This window comes from Alligator mississippiensis, chromosome 11, assembly GCF_030867095.1.
Source record: "Alligator mississippiensis isolate rAllMis1 chromosome 11, rAllMis1, whole genome shotgun sequence".
NCBI lineage: Eukaryota > Metazoa > Chordata > Crocodylia > Alligatoridae > Alligator > Alligator mississippiensis.
Genome location: NC_081834.1, coordinates 66,705,279 through 66,718,652, shown reverse-complemented (window position 1 = coordinate 66,718,652; position 13,374 = coordinate 66,705,279).

The window sequence follows — 13,374 nt, the reverse complement described above, 5'->3', positions numbered from 1 at the left end:
GATTAAAGGGGATATAGGAGGTATGTAAAAAATGTTGCAATAGTGCAGTAACAAAGGACAGCATCAGCATCAAAGATAAAATTCAATAGATACAAAGACATTAGCTAGGGCAGAGCAGCATCTTAGAGACCAACTACTTCAGGGAGACACAAGATAAAAATTAGATACAGAGGCTATTTAAAACTAAAGAAAGACAATGGACATTGGTTCAATTAATCCGTATTAATAACACAGTTGATTGATTCTATAAAAATGTTCGGTAAAACCAGTCACTGGAGAATAACTGATACCTTCTTCTGAATAAACCACTTCCATCTCATCAGTTTCCACAGAGCTGCTTTGATGTCCTTGTTTCTCATGCTGTAGATGACTGGATTCATCATTGGTGGGATCATGGAATAGAGAACAGACAGCATGAGGTCCAGAGCTGATGGGGACCCAGATGTGGGCTTCATATGGGCAATCATCCCAGTGCTACCCAGCAAGGCAACGACAAAGAGGTGGGGAAGACAGGTGGAAACTGCTTTATGCCGGCCCTGCTCAGAGGGGATTCTCAGTACAGTAGTGAATATCTGAATATAAGACACAAATATAAACCCAATGCAACCAGCACTTAAACATGCATTAGAGATAATAATCTGAATTTCACTAGTAAACACCTCTGAGAAAGAGATCCTAAGGAGCTGGGGGACTTCACAGAAGAACTGGTTGACGATGTTGGAGTGGCAGAAGGGCAGCCTAAAGGTGTTCCCCGTGTGCAGGGCAGAGAACAGAAGAGCAGCGCTCCAGGCCGTGACTGCCATTTGCAGACAAGCTCTCCTGTTCATCACTGTCGCATAGTGCAGTGGTTTGCAGATGGCGATGTATCGGTCGTAAGCCATGATGGTGAGGATGAAGAGGTCTGCTGAAATGAAATAGTGGACTAAAAAAACTTGGGTGACACACCCAGAATAGGAAATCAGCCTGGCGTTCAGTATGGCATTGGCCATGGATTTGGGAACAATGACAGAGATGGATCCGATGTCGAGGATGGACAAGTTGAGGAGGAAGAAGTACATCGGGGTGTGGAGGTAGCAGTCAAAGGCTATGAGCGTGATAACAAGAAGATTGCCAATCAGGGCTGCCAGGTATATTATTAGAAAAGTGGCCAAGTGCAAGATCTGCAATCCCAGGGCATCGGAGAACCCCAGGAGCAGGAACTCATTCACAGCGGTGCAATTGGACATCCTCATCCACATTGCCTTTTGGGATGCCTGTGGAGGGAAAGGGAACGACTGTGTCAGGACAAGAGGAAGTAGGAGAAAAAACACAATTGTGCTGGCCACAATTCTCCATGACTTGATTGTTTTAGAGGTCCAACTGATTTTCAGTTGAAATGGAGTTTTCTGATAGAAAACAGGTTACCTAAAGTGACAATATTTTTTAAAATACATTTAAATTTTTTTTTAGATAATTGTGGCATTTCATTGAAAAAGTGGAAAGGAAAGGTATTTTATCAGAGCTTTTGCCGACACCCTGTCACTGCCACTCACTAGTGCTCATACATTTCCCACATCTGTGAAAGTGGAGAAGTTGTCATTGCACGATCACACTGGCATAAACTGCTCCAGCTCCTTTCTAGTCCAAGGGGCCATGTCAGTTCACATCCAGTGCAGGTCCATTGCAAGTCCATGTGATGTGGGGAAAGGGAATAATTATAACCCCAGATCCTATCATTCCATGAATGTTGGTGCCTGAATCTTACCCATGGGCAGCTGAGCATGATATTATGAAGTCATAAAGGTCATCCCATAGTATTTCCATTTTCCTAGGGACATAGAGTTTAAGATGCTGGCTGTGTCCAGGCTCTAAGTCACCTGGGAAGATTGCAATCAAATGGCTGGCAGGATGTGCAAAAGACTGTGTGTTCAAACTGGCTTCAAGTCTCAGAAATATATACACGCGTGGGCTTTCAACAGCCCTGCATGGTCCCTACATTTTGTAAGTCATGTATTTCAAAGATATTTGAACTTTTCTTTATTTGTTTTGTCTGAAAATCTTCAGTGGCCAGCAAACTAGATGACTCTTGGTACTACAGGGGTTGCTGATAAAGGGGGAGACATGCTAGCAGGGCAACTCCAAGCCCAGGGCAGGCTGTGATGCAGAGGGCAGCTCTGCCTGCCATGCTGCCGACCTGTGGTCATGGCTATTTCCCCCCTCCACAAAGGCAGCGCCTTGGGCTACCTCCCTGCTTCCCCACTCACTTACATTACTGTAGAAATGGTAAACATTTCAGGACAGAAATATGTCCTTTCACTGTGGAAATATGTCATTCTTCATTAAATACCTATATGTGTACTTTTATGACAAGTGTAGATATTTTATTAAATGGAGAATAAAGTTCGGAAAGAATTTTAAATATAATTCATTATATTTTTTCTAAAAGATCCTCTCTATTAAAACCCAAACATTATGGAATTGAATATATTACTTACTTCACTCATTTTAATGGCTTTGTCTTCAGTTTCCTACATTAAATCCTTCAGCTTGATTGATGACCATCTACTCTTCCCTCCCGTCTCTTGTCCCCCCATCACTGTGCTATCTAGATGCCAGGGATACACGTTTCTCAGGGTCGTGCACTCCTCACTGTGCAGGAGACCTGAGAGGAGTTGACCCAAAACGATGTGTCCCTGAAGAAGAGCTGGGTGTGCAGCTGCCTTGGAGCTTTACTGCAATGAAGGGATTGAAGTCGCAGTCAGTGAGTTGTCTATGTATATGTTGGGAGGTCTTGTGGGACTGTTCCCCTAGAGCCCTGCACAGCTCCGAAGCAGAGTCCATGGGCAAACACGCTGGATTCACAGATATTGAAGCCAGAAGGACTGTCCATAGTCTCCCATTGGACCTACTGCTGACCACATGTCAGAGGATCTCTCTGTGGCTTGTAACAGGCTGCATCTATCATGGGGCCGATGTTTCTAGGCTTTGCTAGTAGCAAAGTGGGGACGGGGGGAATTTTTTTTCCCTCTTGTTGCTAAGGGTGTGAGGGTCCCCATCTCCCTATAACCCTGCCTTCTTCAGCAGCCCTGGGTGTTGACTGCAGCCCAGGCTAAAGAGTTTTTCCTTTCAGCCGATGGACCTGCCATTCACCACATTTGGGGACAGGAAGGAAGTTTATTGCAGAATCCAATGGGTAGAGACTTGTGGGTGATGAGGGTCCTTTCTCTGTAATGGGGTGGGAGTGCTGTCTTCTTGGTATATCCTGAATGTATTTAAAAGCACTTTCAGAAGCAGGAGGCTGACAGCCTTCATTTCCTTCTTTTACCTATGGCAAATTATGGTAGTTTTAGTGAAAGTGGGCAATATACCTTGTAGTGGTGTGACAGGGTGTCTGCATAATTTTAGAACCAGTTAAAACAAGGTTTCATATGGGATAGCTTGGATAGGTAAAATGCTGCCTTCAGCAGGGGCCTGAACCTCCCGAGCTGCTTCCAGTCCTACTTTTGTATTAGTCTGTGATTTATCACACTTCCCTTGTACATGGGACCATCTCCTGGTCAGTTCCCAATTTGGACTCTAAAATGAACACCATCTCGATCCCCAGGGAAGTCTTAGTCAGAGTCCTGACTGCTCTTTCTTCCTAAGTACTGCAATGGAGGACAGCACACATGGCCAGGAGGGTGCAGGAGTAGAAAGAGAGGGACCAGTGACATGGTAGCATGTGGTAGACGAGGAGATGAGGCTGATGCATACTGACCTTAGCTTGGGGGAAAAGTGGTATAATATCCACATACATGTTAAGATTGGAGATCTGAAGAAATGGGGGCAAGGGCCAGAGGGAAGAAGGACAAAGGGGAGTAGAGACAGGGAGAAGAGAGACAATCCAAAACCCCAGTAAAGTAGGTTCAGATTAGGTATCAGGAGCACATCTTCACTGATGGACCAGTGGGGCAGTGGACTAGACTGATTAAGGTGTTGTGCAATCTGCATCATTGGAGGTATTCACAGGGATGGAAAAGTATTGGTCAGGCATGATCTAGAAATAGCTACATCCATGTTCGTCTCTGGTTATTTCCAATTCCTCTGGTTTTTGCTGTTTGCTGCATGGGATCAAGAAGGATTTTGTTTCCCCCTCCTTTTCCTACATGAGTCATGGGGGGTTTACTACCTTTAGAAGCAGTGGTTGTTGGCTGAGATCAAGGTTGGGGAGTTTGAATGACATGCTGAAGCTCCTGCTCAAACTAAAGCCCCAAAATCATGAGCTAGAAAGTCTTGCCCCACCACTCTGGGTCAGACAAATCCCTATACCTGCAGTCATAGAAACACTATGTCCAATTGGATCATGCCAACCATGGAGTTGTCTAGCCCACTCTTAAGAACTTACTAGGAAGAAGCATCTACCACCTGTCTGCCTTCCAGCTCTACACAGCCTTCTTGCATCTGTTTCTTGTATTAAAAGCACATTGCCCAACCTAACTTCATATTGCCCAACGCTATGAGTCCCTATCAGTCAAGATAAACTAATTGATTACTTTCAACATTCCGGTTTGGGTGTCAATTCTGGACAGTTACCAAAACTCTCAGAAGTAATTAACTTGAGCTGATAATTTTCTTCTTTTTTTTTTTTTTTTCTTTTGGAAACTGCTGTTCTCTGGGGAATTCTGGGAAATGTGTTTTACTTTCAAAAGAGAAAGCATAATCAACATTTCATACCTTGCTGGATCTTCCATGGAATCAAAGTCCCAATTTCAATACGGATGTGCAGTAACAGACTGTGGTCTCTACTCAGTTTCCTTTTACGTCCAATCTAAACAAGGCCACACTATCTGCATTATTGGAGCTCTTGACATAGGCCACTTGTTGGAAAGGTGATAGTATCTGCTACCAGTCATGCAAGGATTTAGGGGATAGCAACATGTATGTCATTAGGGTTTGACGTAGTTTAATAAGCTGCCAAAATCCCCAGGTTTAATTCTCTACAGTTTCCCTATAACAGAATACAAGAACAACCAAAATCCAGCAACACTACACTCATGACATGCACAGGAGCTGTAGTGTGTACTCGCTTACAAGAAATCATTTCCATCTCTTCAGTGCTGTGTGGAGGAAAACCCTCAGCTCCATTGCAAAACATGGACAGGAAAGCATGGAAAGCAGGAAAGCCCCAGCACCCGAGTAATGACTGACACCCACTATCTAAATTCCATTATCACTCCCTTTTAAAGATTCTCATACCCTCCTTCCAGATCTGAAATAATCAAACCTCAAGAAAACTTTTTTAACCCAGAAGAGAGAAAGATCCAGTGATATTCTCGACTGGGGAATCTTACAAATATTTAAGGTATGTACAAGCTGTTGTAATAGTGCAGTAACAAATGGCAATGTCAGCATCAAAGATGAAATGTCACAGATACAAAAAGATTAGCTGGAGAGAGTGGTATCCTAGAGACAACTAGTTCAGTGACAAGTGGGTTTAGAATTAGATAGAAAGGTTATTTAAAAAGGAGTAAACATAAAGAAACACAACTGGCATTAGTTAACTAAATCTGTATGAATAACACAGTTGGTTGTTTCTATAAAAAAGTCCCTAATTGACACTGGCGGAGTTAATAGGTACTAAAACAGCTCAGTTTCTATAAAAATGTTCACTGAAACCACAGTCACTGGACAATAACTGACATCTTCATCACAATAAACCACTTCCATCTCACCAGTTTCCACAGAGCTGCTTTGATGTCCTTGTTTCTCATGCTGTAGATGACTGGATTCATCATTGGTGGGATCATGGAATAGAGAACTGACAGCATGAGGTCCAGAGCTGATGGGGACCCAGATGTGGGCTTCATATGGGCAATCATCCCAGTGCTACCCAGCAAGGCAACGACAAAGAGGTGGGGAAGACAGGTGGAAACTGCTTTATGCCGGCCCTGCTCAGAGGGGATTCTCAGTACAGTAGTGAATATCTGAATATAAGACACAAATATAAACCCAATGCAACCAGCACTTAAACATGCATTAGAGATAATAATCTGAATTTCACTAGTAAACACCTCTGAGAAAGAGATCCTAAGGAGCTGGGGGATTTCACAGAAGAACTGGTTGATGATGTTGGAGTGGCAGAAGGGCAGCCTAAAGGTGTTCCCCGTGTGCAGGGCAGAGAACAGAAGAGCAGCGCTCCAGGGTGCGGCTGCCATTAGCAGACAAGCACTCCTGTTCATCACTGTCGCATAGTGCAGTGGTTTGCAGATGGCGATGTATCGGTCGTAAGCCATGATGGTGAGGATGGCGAGGTCTGCTGAAATGAAATAGTGGACTAAAAAAACTTGGGTGACACATCCAGAATAGGAAATCAGCCTGGCGTTCAGTATGGCATTGGCCATGGATTTGGGAACAATGACAGAGATGGATCCGATGTCAAGGATGGACAGGTTGAAGAGGAAGAAGTACATCGGGGTGTGGAGGTGGCTGTCAACGGCTATGAGCGTGATAACAAGGAGATTTCCAATCAGGGCTGCCAGGTATATTATTAGAAAAGTGGCCAAGTGCAAGATCTGCAATCCCAGGGCATCGGAGAACCCCAGGAGCAGGAACTCAGTCACAGCGGTGCAATTGGACATCCCGAGTGACAGGGAGTTTTGGTTCTGCTCAGGCTGCAGCATCTCTTACAGTCTGTAAATGTGGCCTTCTGTTTCCCCAGACTTTCCATGGAGGTCCTGGCATGTGCCATTTCAAAGGGCATTTCAAAGGGAAAAGAGTGGCAGCGTCCCTCTGCAAAGAGGGAACTTGTCCACTCCTTGAAAGCCTGCAGACGAACCATGAAGGGATGTGCCAGCTGGCCAGGTATGAAAGGCAGGTTGCATTGCATCCATGCTCTAGGCAGTGGGAAGAGCGGTGTGTCAACAGATAAAGTGACCCCGCCAGATTATTGTACCAAAAATGGGTTAAGTGTCACAACCATCTGCGACTGGTGATGTGGTGGCAGAGTGTGTCCGCAATCTAACCCTCCATGTGAGCGGCGCGTGATCACCTGTGGCCTAGCCAACCAAAAACCACCTAATGGGCATGGCTGGCTGTCCAGCATGTCTATGTGTTCCAGAACTTACCATCAGGGGAGCTTTTGGATTGGCTAAACATTTTATATAGGGGGCCGCACGCCTTGGTGCGGGGTCCCCAGGCTCCGACTCTTGAGACAGACTGATCACCTGTCTTGAGGCCTGGTCAGACCCCTAGGTCACCAGCAGAAGCTGCTCTGGTTGTTCCGAGTGCCATAGCTTACTGCCTCGCTTCACCCGCCACCCGTCGCTTGTCTTGCCGTTGTATATAGTTTATCATCTGTATTGTTCTCCAAGTTATATCGCCTACCAAGTGTTCAACTGTTCTGTAAGTAAACTTCAAGTTTTATTTCACCCTCTCATTGCCTCCAGTATACATCTCTCTCTCTCGCACCTGGCATACCCGAGTGTGTCTGGGTTGGTGTCACCACCCGGTGCCCCACTCAGGACGCGACTGCGGCCGTTTTCCCACACATCTTGCGGAGAACGCGCCCCACACGGTGACGAGGATGGGATCCGGGGAAGACAGAATAGAGATGGAATTAGTCAAATACTGCCCATGGCGCAGTGAGAGGTGCCAAACCTCTGATTCAGATGAATTGCGGGCACATATTGCCTAACATCAGGCAGGAGGGAGGACTGAGAATTTGATTGCTGGCTACTTCTCACTCTGGGGAGAAGAGGGAGCTGGGAAGGAGTGGGCCGCCCAACTAAGCCCCAGCTCTTTTGGATATGTGGTGAGCGGGAGAAGGGTCGTGTACTGACCCGCAGGACAAGACAAAAACACTGTCCCTGGCCCGAGTAAAAGCAAAGGGCACAAACACTCTGCATCCCGCCCAGGAGTTTGCCCGATGCATTCAATATGTACGGGAAGGTGGGGAAAGAACACCCTCGGACCAGTTCCAGTTCAACTGTCCGACCCTGGTGCCCCAGTCGCACGGCCACGAGCTACTTGCTTGGCTCCGAGAAAACCTGGAGATGGAGGGCCGCACCGCGACCACATGCTTAGGACCAAGGTGGAACAAGGAAATGATGCAGGTCCACCTCCGTCCTACGGGGAGGGGGCATCGGGTGAAACACTGTATCCACCTTATCCATCAGATACAGTAATGACTTCAGCAGCCGCTTGTCCAGTTAAACATCAAAAGTCAAAGCATTTTCAGTTCAATTCACAAAGACAGCCACAGCTGTTGCCTCAAAGAACACCACAAGAGAAAAAGATGTTTGGATTTCTTTTACAGCGAACAACACTCACCAAGCAACAGTTGCGCGCTCTGGGGGACACAGGCCAACAACAATTGGTGCAAAAATTAGGATTCACATATATAGAGAGACCAAAAGACGAATAGCCGGTGCCGATCGGGCTGACAGCCATGACCTTGGACCCGACCCCTAAATCTGCGCTTATGTACCCGGCTCGTCGTTTATAATCCCATTAATCTAGCAGTACAACATAAAGTCCCTTTCTGCAATATGGAAAAAGGTTTCTAAAAACCACAACAATCACCAAAAAGAAGACTATAAAGAATCAATCATCGAAAACCACTCAAGAATGAATATTATAAGTTCCACCCATCTATATGGCGAGACATGGCAAATCTTCTTCGACGTCTGAGAAGGTGAAAGTACAAAAAAGGTTTAGAGAGTGAGAAGAAAGAAGATGATGATGACAGGGGGCAAGTAATAAAGACGTAAAGAGAAAGGTGATCAGATTCTATGGAACCTGTACGCGGAAGAAAGAGAAAAGGAAAGAGAGATAAAAATAGAAGGAAAAGAGGGGAACTTTGGACAGAGGGAGTGAAGTGAAGAAGAAGAATGTCGTGAATGGACAGAAAGACAGTGTCGAGACGTCGAGAAAAAACCTGCGCCAAAGCAAAGTACCACCCGGAGGAACATCAAAAGAAAGATCAACTCCTCGCTCACTATAACTATAACCTGTTGAGCTATAACCCAGTTACTGCGCATTGTTGTTTGTGTTTTCTTTTAGGTTCATCTCACCATCAGCATTCACCATCAGTATCCGAGACCCAGAGAGAGAGAGCACGCCACCGTCGACACCAAAGCCCGGCGCGTGACGTCGCTATGACTCCTACAGAAGCTCTTCCGACTGAACTTTTCCTAGTTACTCTGGTTATGTGTATTTGTGTCTGCATTATTTGTTGTTCATTGTCAACCTTTGTATATACTCGTTTACAATTTGAACATCTTGAACGAGACGACGACGATGTGACCGACTTATAATGTTTTGTGCAATAATCTGGCAGAGGTCAAGGGGGCATGACAACAGATAAAGTGACCCCGCCAGATTATTGTACCAAAAATGGGTTAAGTGTCACAACCATCTGCGACTGGTGATGCGGTGGCAGAGTGTGTCCGCACTCTAGCCCTCCATGTGAGCGGCGCGTGATCACCTGTGGCCTAGCCAACCAAAAACCACCTAATGGGCATGGCTGGCTGTCCAGCATGTTCATGTGTTCCAGAATTTACCATCAGGGGAGCTTTCGGATTGGCTAAACATTTTATATAGGGGGCCGCACGCCTTGGTGCGGGGCCCCAGGCTCCAACTCTCGAGACAGACTTGAGGCCTGGTCAGACCCCTAGGTCACCAGCAGAAGCTGCTCTGGTTGTTCCGAGCACCATAGCTTACTGCCTCGCTTCACCCACCACTCGTCGCTTGTCTTGCCGTTGTATATAGTTTATCATCTGTATTGTTCTCCAAGTTATATCACCTACCAAGTGTTCAACTGTTCTGTAAGTAAACTTCAAGTTTTATTTCACCCTCTCATTGCCTCCGGTATAAATCTCTCTCTCGCACCCGGCATCCCCGAGCGTGTCTGGGTTGGTGTCACCACCCGGTGCCCCACTCAGGATGCGACTGCGGCCGTTTTCCCACACATCTTGCAGAGAACGCGCCCCACACGGTGGAGGGAGAACTTTCCATGCTGAAGCTGCAGGTTTGTGTGGGGCTCAAGACATGGAGCTTGTGCCCCAAGAGATGAGAGTTGCCGCCTCAGAGCAACCAAGTGTTGGCAGTGCCCAGCTGGTCACAGAACCAGTGGTTTTCTCTTGCAGAGGTCTCCTCTCATCAGGCACTGCAATGCCCAAGTTCACAGCCCAAGTCCTGAAATGGGTGAAGGCTGAGTCGCCAAACCTGAGGATCCCAGGAACAGCCTTCCTCAGCCAGGTAAGGACCCATAGAGAATGAGCAGTTTGATGCAAAAGTGGCTGCTGTGCTTTCCCTGGGCAGTCCCCTGGTCCTCTTCCTATCAAGGAGGATCACTGGAGGCACTTGAGAGGTTTCTCTTCTGTCTTTGCCCATGCATCACCACTTCTGCCACGTGAGAAGGAGAGGCACACAGGGATTTCCTTACTGAGCCCTCATTCTAGCCAGCAGCTCCGAGTTTTGTCCTAGCTAGTGCATCCCCCTATATGCACCCAGCATCCCAGGAAGACACAGCTCTAAGCCAAGCAGTGCCCCTATCTTCTTGCTTTGGCATCACCTCTCCCACTCACATTAAGCTCCTGTCTTGATGATTTTCCTGGCTCCAAGAAGATAATCATCCCCATGTCCAACAGGAGAGCACCACGTGCTGAGGCCCTTCCTCGTGGTGTTTTGTGGGATTCTGCTCTGGCACGGGTTACTTTTCTGCTGCAGGGCTGGGCTCTTGAGTATGACTGTGCTGGATGTCATGGACACATTGATTTCTTTTAGCTTATGTGTGATCCATGCATTCAAGGCCAGGACCTGCTGAAGCCAGTCCTTCATCTACTGGCAGAACAAGACAGGGACCACAATTACGCCATTCAGCAGATGGCAGCCAGAGCCCTGGGGAACGTGGCACATGGTGGCCCTGTGCAGGTGAGGTCGAAATCCCTCTGCACACTCTGGAAAGGAGCTTGACCGTAGAGACCAAACAATGAGGCAGGGCTGAAAGGGTGCACAACCCCCCAAAACTTATCCAGTGTTGCTCTCTCACCTGCTGTGGTGTCTCTAGAGACACTTGGATGTGACAAGTGTAATTTTGGTGCAGAAGTGGGACATTGCATCTCACAGGCATACGGGAATGTAGCCATGAGGGCTTGCTTGGTCTGGTGAAGTCCTACACGCTCTGTGAATAATGGGGAAGCCCAGAGGTGAGGAGCAGAGGTGCTCATCAGTGTGTCATGTCTTCTGTCTGTACAGCTGAAACAACACCGGATCCTCATCCTGGACACCCTGTTCTAGGCATCATTTGTGCCGTCTGTAAATGAGGTGATGCATGCGGGTATTAAATCGCTGCCCAAGATCCTCAGCCACCTAGGCACAAGTGCAGGGCCCTTGATTTTGGCTGTCAGGACACACGTCAGGGCCTTTTTTGACCACGTGAGTGAGCACCACTCACCATCCCCATTCAAAGCTCTTTGTTTGGGGCCATGTCAGAGGTGGGGGATGCACTTGCTGCCCTGTGCTCCAGTCCAAACTGGAAGATTTTATTTTTTGTGGAAGAAATGAGTTCTCAGGAGGAAAAGCAAGTGAAGGGAACGGGATGACAGGTGAGCCCTTGGAGACAAGGAGGGACTCTGGGGAGACTGGGCCAGGCTGCAGCCAGGGTCATGGGGCTCTGTAGGGCTTTGGGGCTGTTCTCTGCCTAGTTGGTTCTCCTGAGCCAGAAGCAGAGCTGGGCAGAGACAAATGACCACAGGGGTGGGGGGATTTGGTTTTATTGGGATTCAGAATCAGAGCCCCTGGTGATGGCACGTTCAGAGAATGAGGCTTGCTGCTGTTCCTCACACTGAGCTGAGTGCCCCAGCTCCCATGCAGCCCATGTGGGGCAGGGGCAGTCAGAGCCCACCACCCTGGCAGACGCCCTGGCAGGCTGGAAACCAAAGGCTCTTGTCCAGAGCTATCAGGCCCATCAGAGAAAGGTTTGGTTGTGACCACACTGCGGTTTCTTGTCCACAGAAGGATGATGCCCTATGGACAGCATCATTTGTCCTGTTCGGCACCTTGGCAGGGTGCATAAAAACAAAATGACACAGCTGGTACAAAAGCCAGAGGCAGAGCTGGGCAGCACTGATGCTGCACCTGCAGGGCCCCAACAATGAGGCGGCCAAGGTAAAGACCAGTGACACTGATGTCCTCAGACCCACCGGGTCTCCCCCAGCCCAGCCCCAGGGCAGCTCTGCCATTCCTACATCCTGTAGTGACCATCCCCTTCCCACTGGGGTAGCTTCATCCAGGCACCTCCTTGAGCTCAGGGATGCCTCCCAGGTCCAGGACAGGGTGCATATCTGACCCCCTGTGCATGCAGGAAATCTCCCTGCATGACTTTACTGAGCAGGAGTTGGGTTTAACTGCAGGTGCCACCTGAAAGGCAGGAGAAGTCCTCCCTTTGCCCACAGGCACTCCGCTGTACCTAGTGCCAGGCTTCTCCTGGCCAGGCCCTGCTGTGACTGGCCTGGGCTCAGTCCTGGGTCAAGATGCAAGCCTTTGCTTTGGCTCAGCAGTCAGCAAGGAGCACAAACCTGGTGTGACCATGTTTTTGAGGAGTGAAGAAGAGCTGTGGGCCTCTATTACCCTTACCTGGGCCTCAGGAGGGTACAGGCAGTGCTGGCCTTTTATGTCCAGGGGTCAGGACAGCTGGAGAACGACTCACTGCTGCAAGATCTTTGCAGGCACTTGGTGAGTGAGTTTGTGAGTGGCAGGAGGTGAGGGAGGGCAGGGCTCTTTGTAGGGTGGAGAGAGGGAACGGGGGCGCAGTGCCAATAACTGCAAGGCTCCAGGATCACAGGGCATGGCACAGGCCAAGATTGCTCCTTGGTGCTCTTGTTTCCTCCTGATCTCTACAAGCACGTGTTGTGAGAACACTTCTCCCCAGAGGGAGCTCACATGTCCTTGGTTCCCTCCAGGCTAAAGAAAAACCGGCACTCCTGGGAGGTCTCTGCTATAGTACCAGGTGGTATTATACAAGCACCTGGCAGAGATCTGGGCAGCAGCCATCAAATTTACTGGTGAGAGATGATGCCTGGTCCCTTTTTGTTTCCACTCCCATGAGGATTGGTAAAGATGTTGCTGAGCAGGATCAGGCTGTAAATCAGCCTGTGCCTCAGGTTCCCCAGAAAGGATTTGGAAAGCATGATGCTCCCAGTGTTGCAAGCCTGGTGTGGACAGGGCGTCAACCAGACAGGGGGTGGCGGCAGAGAAGCCCTGGGCCGTGATTCAGTCGTCCCGAGTGATGAAGACATGTCTGGGACATGGTCGCCCAGTACGGCTCAGAATTGGTTAACACCACTTCATGGCGGGGGCAGATGAGAAGGGGCACGGGCGTCCTGGGCCACAGAGTGCAGGGAGCGTGTTGGTCGT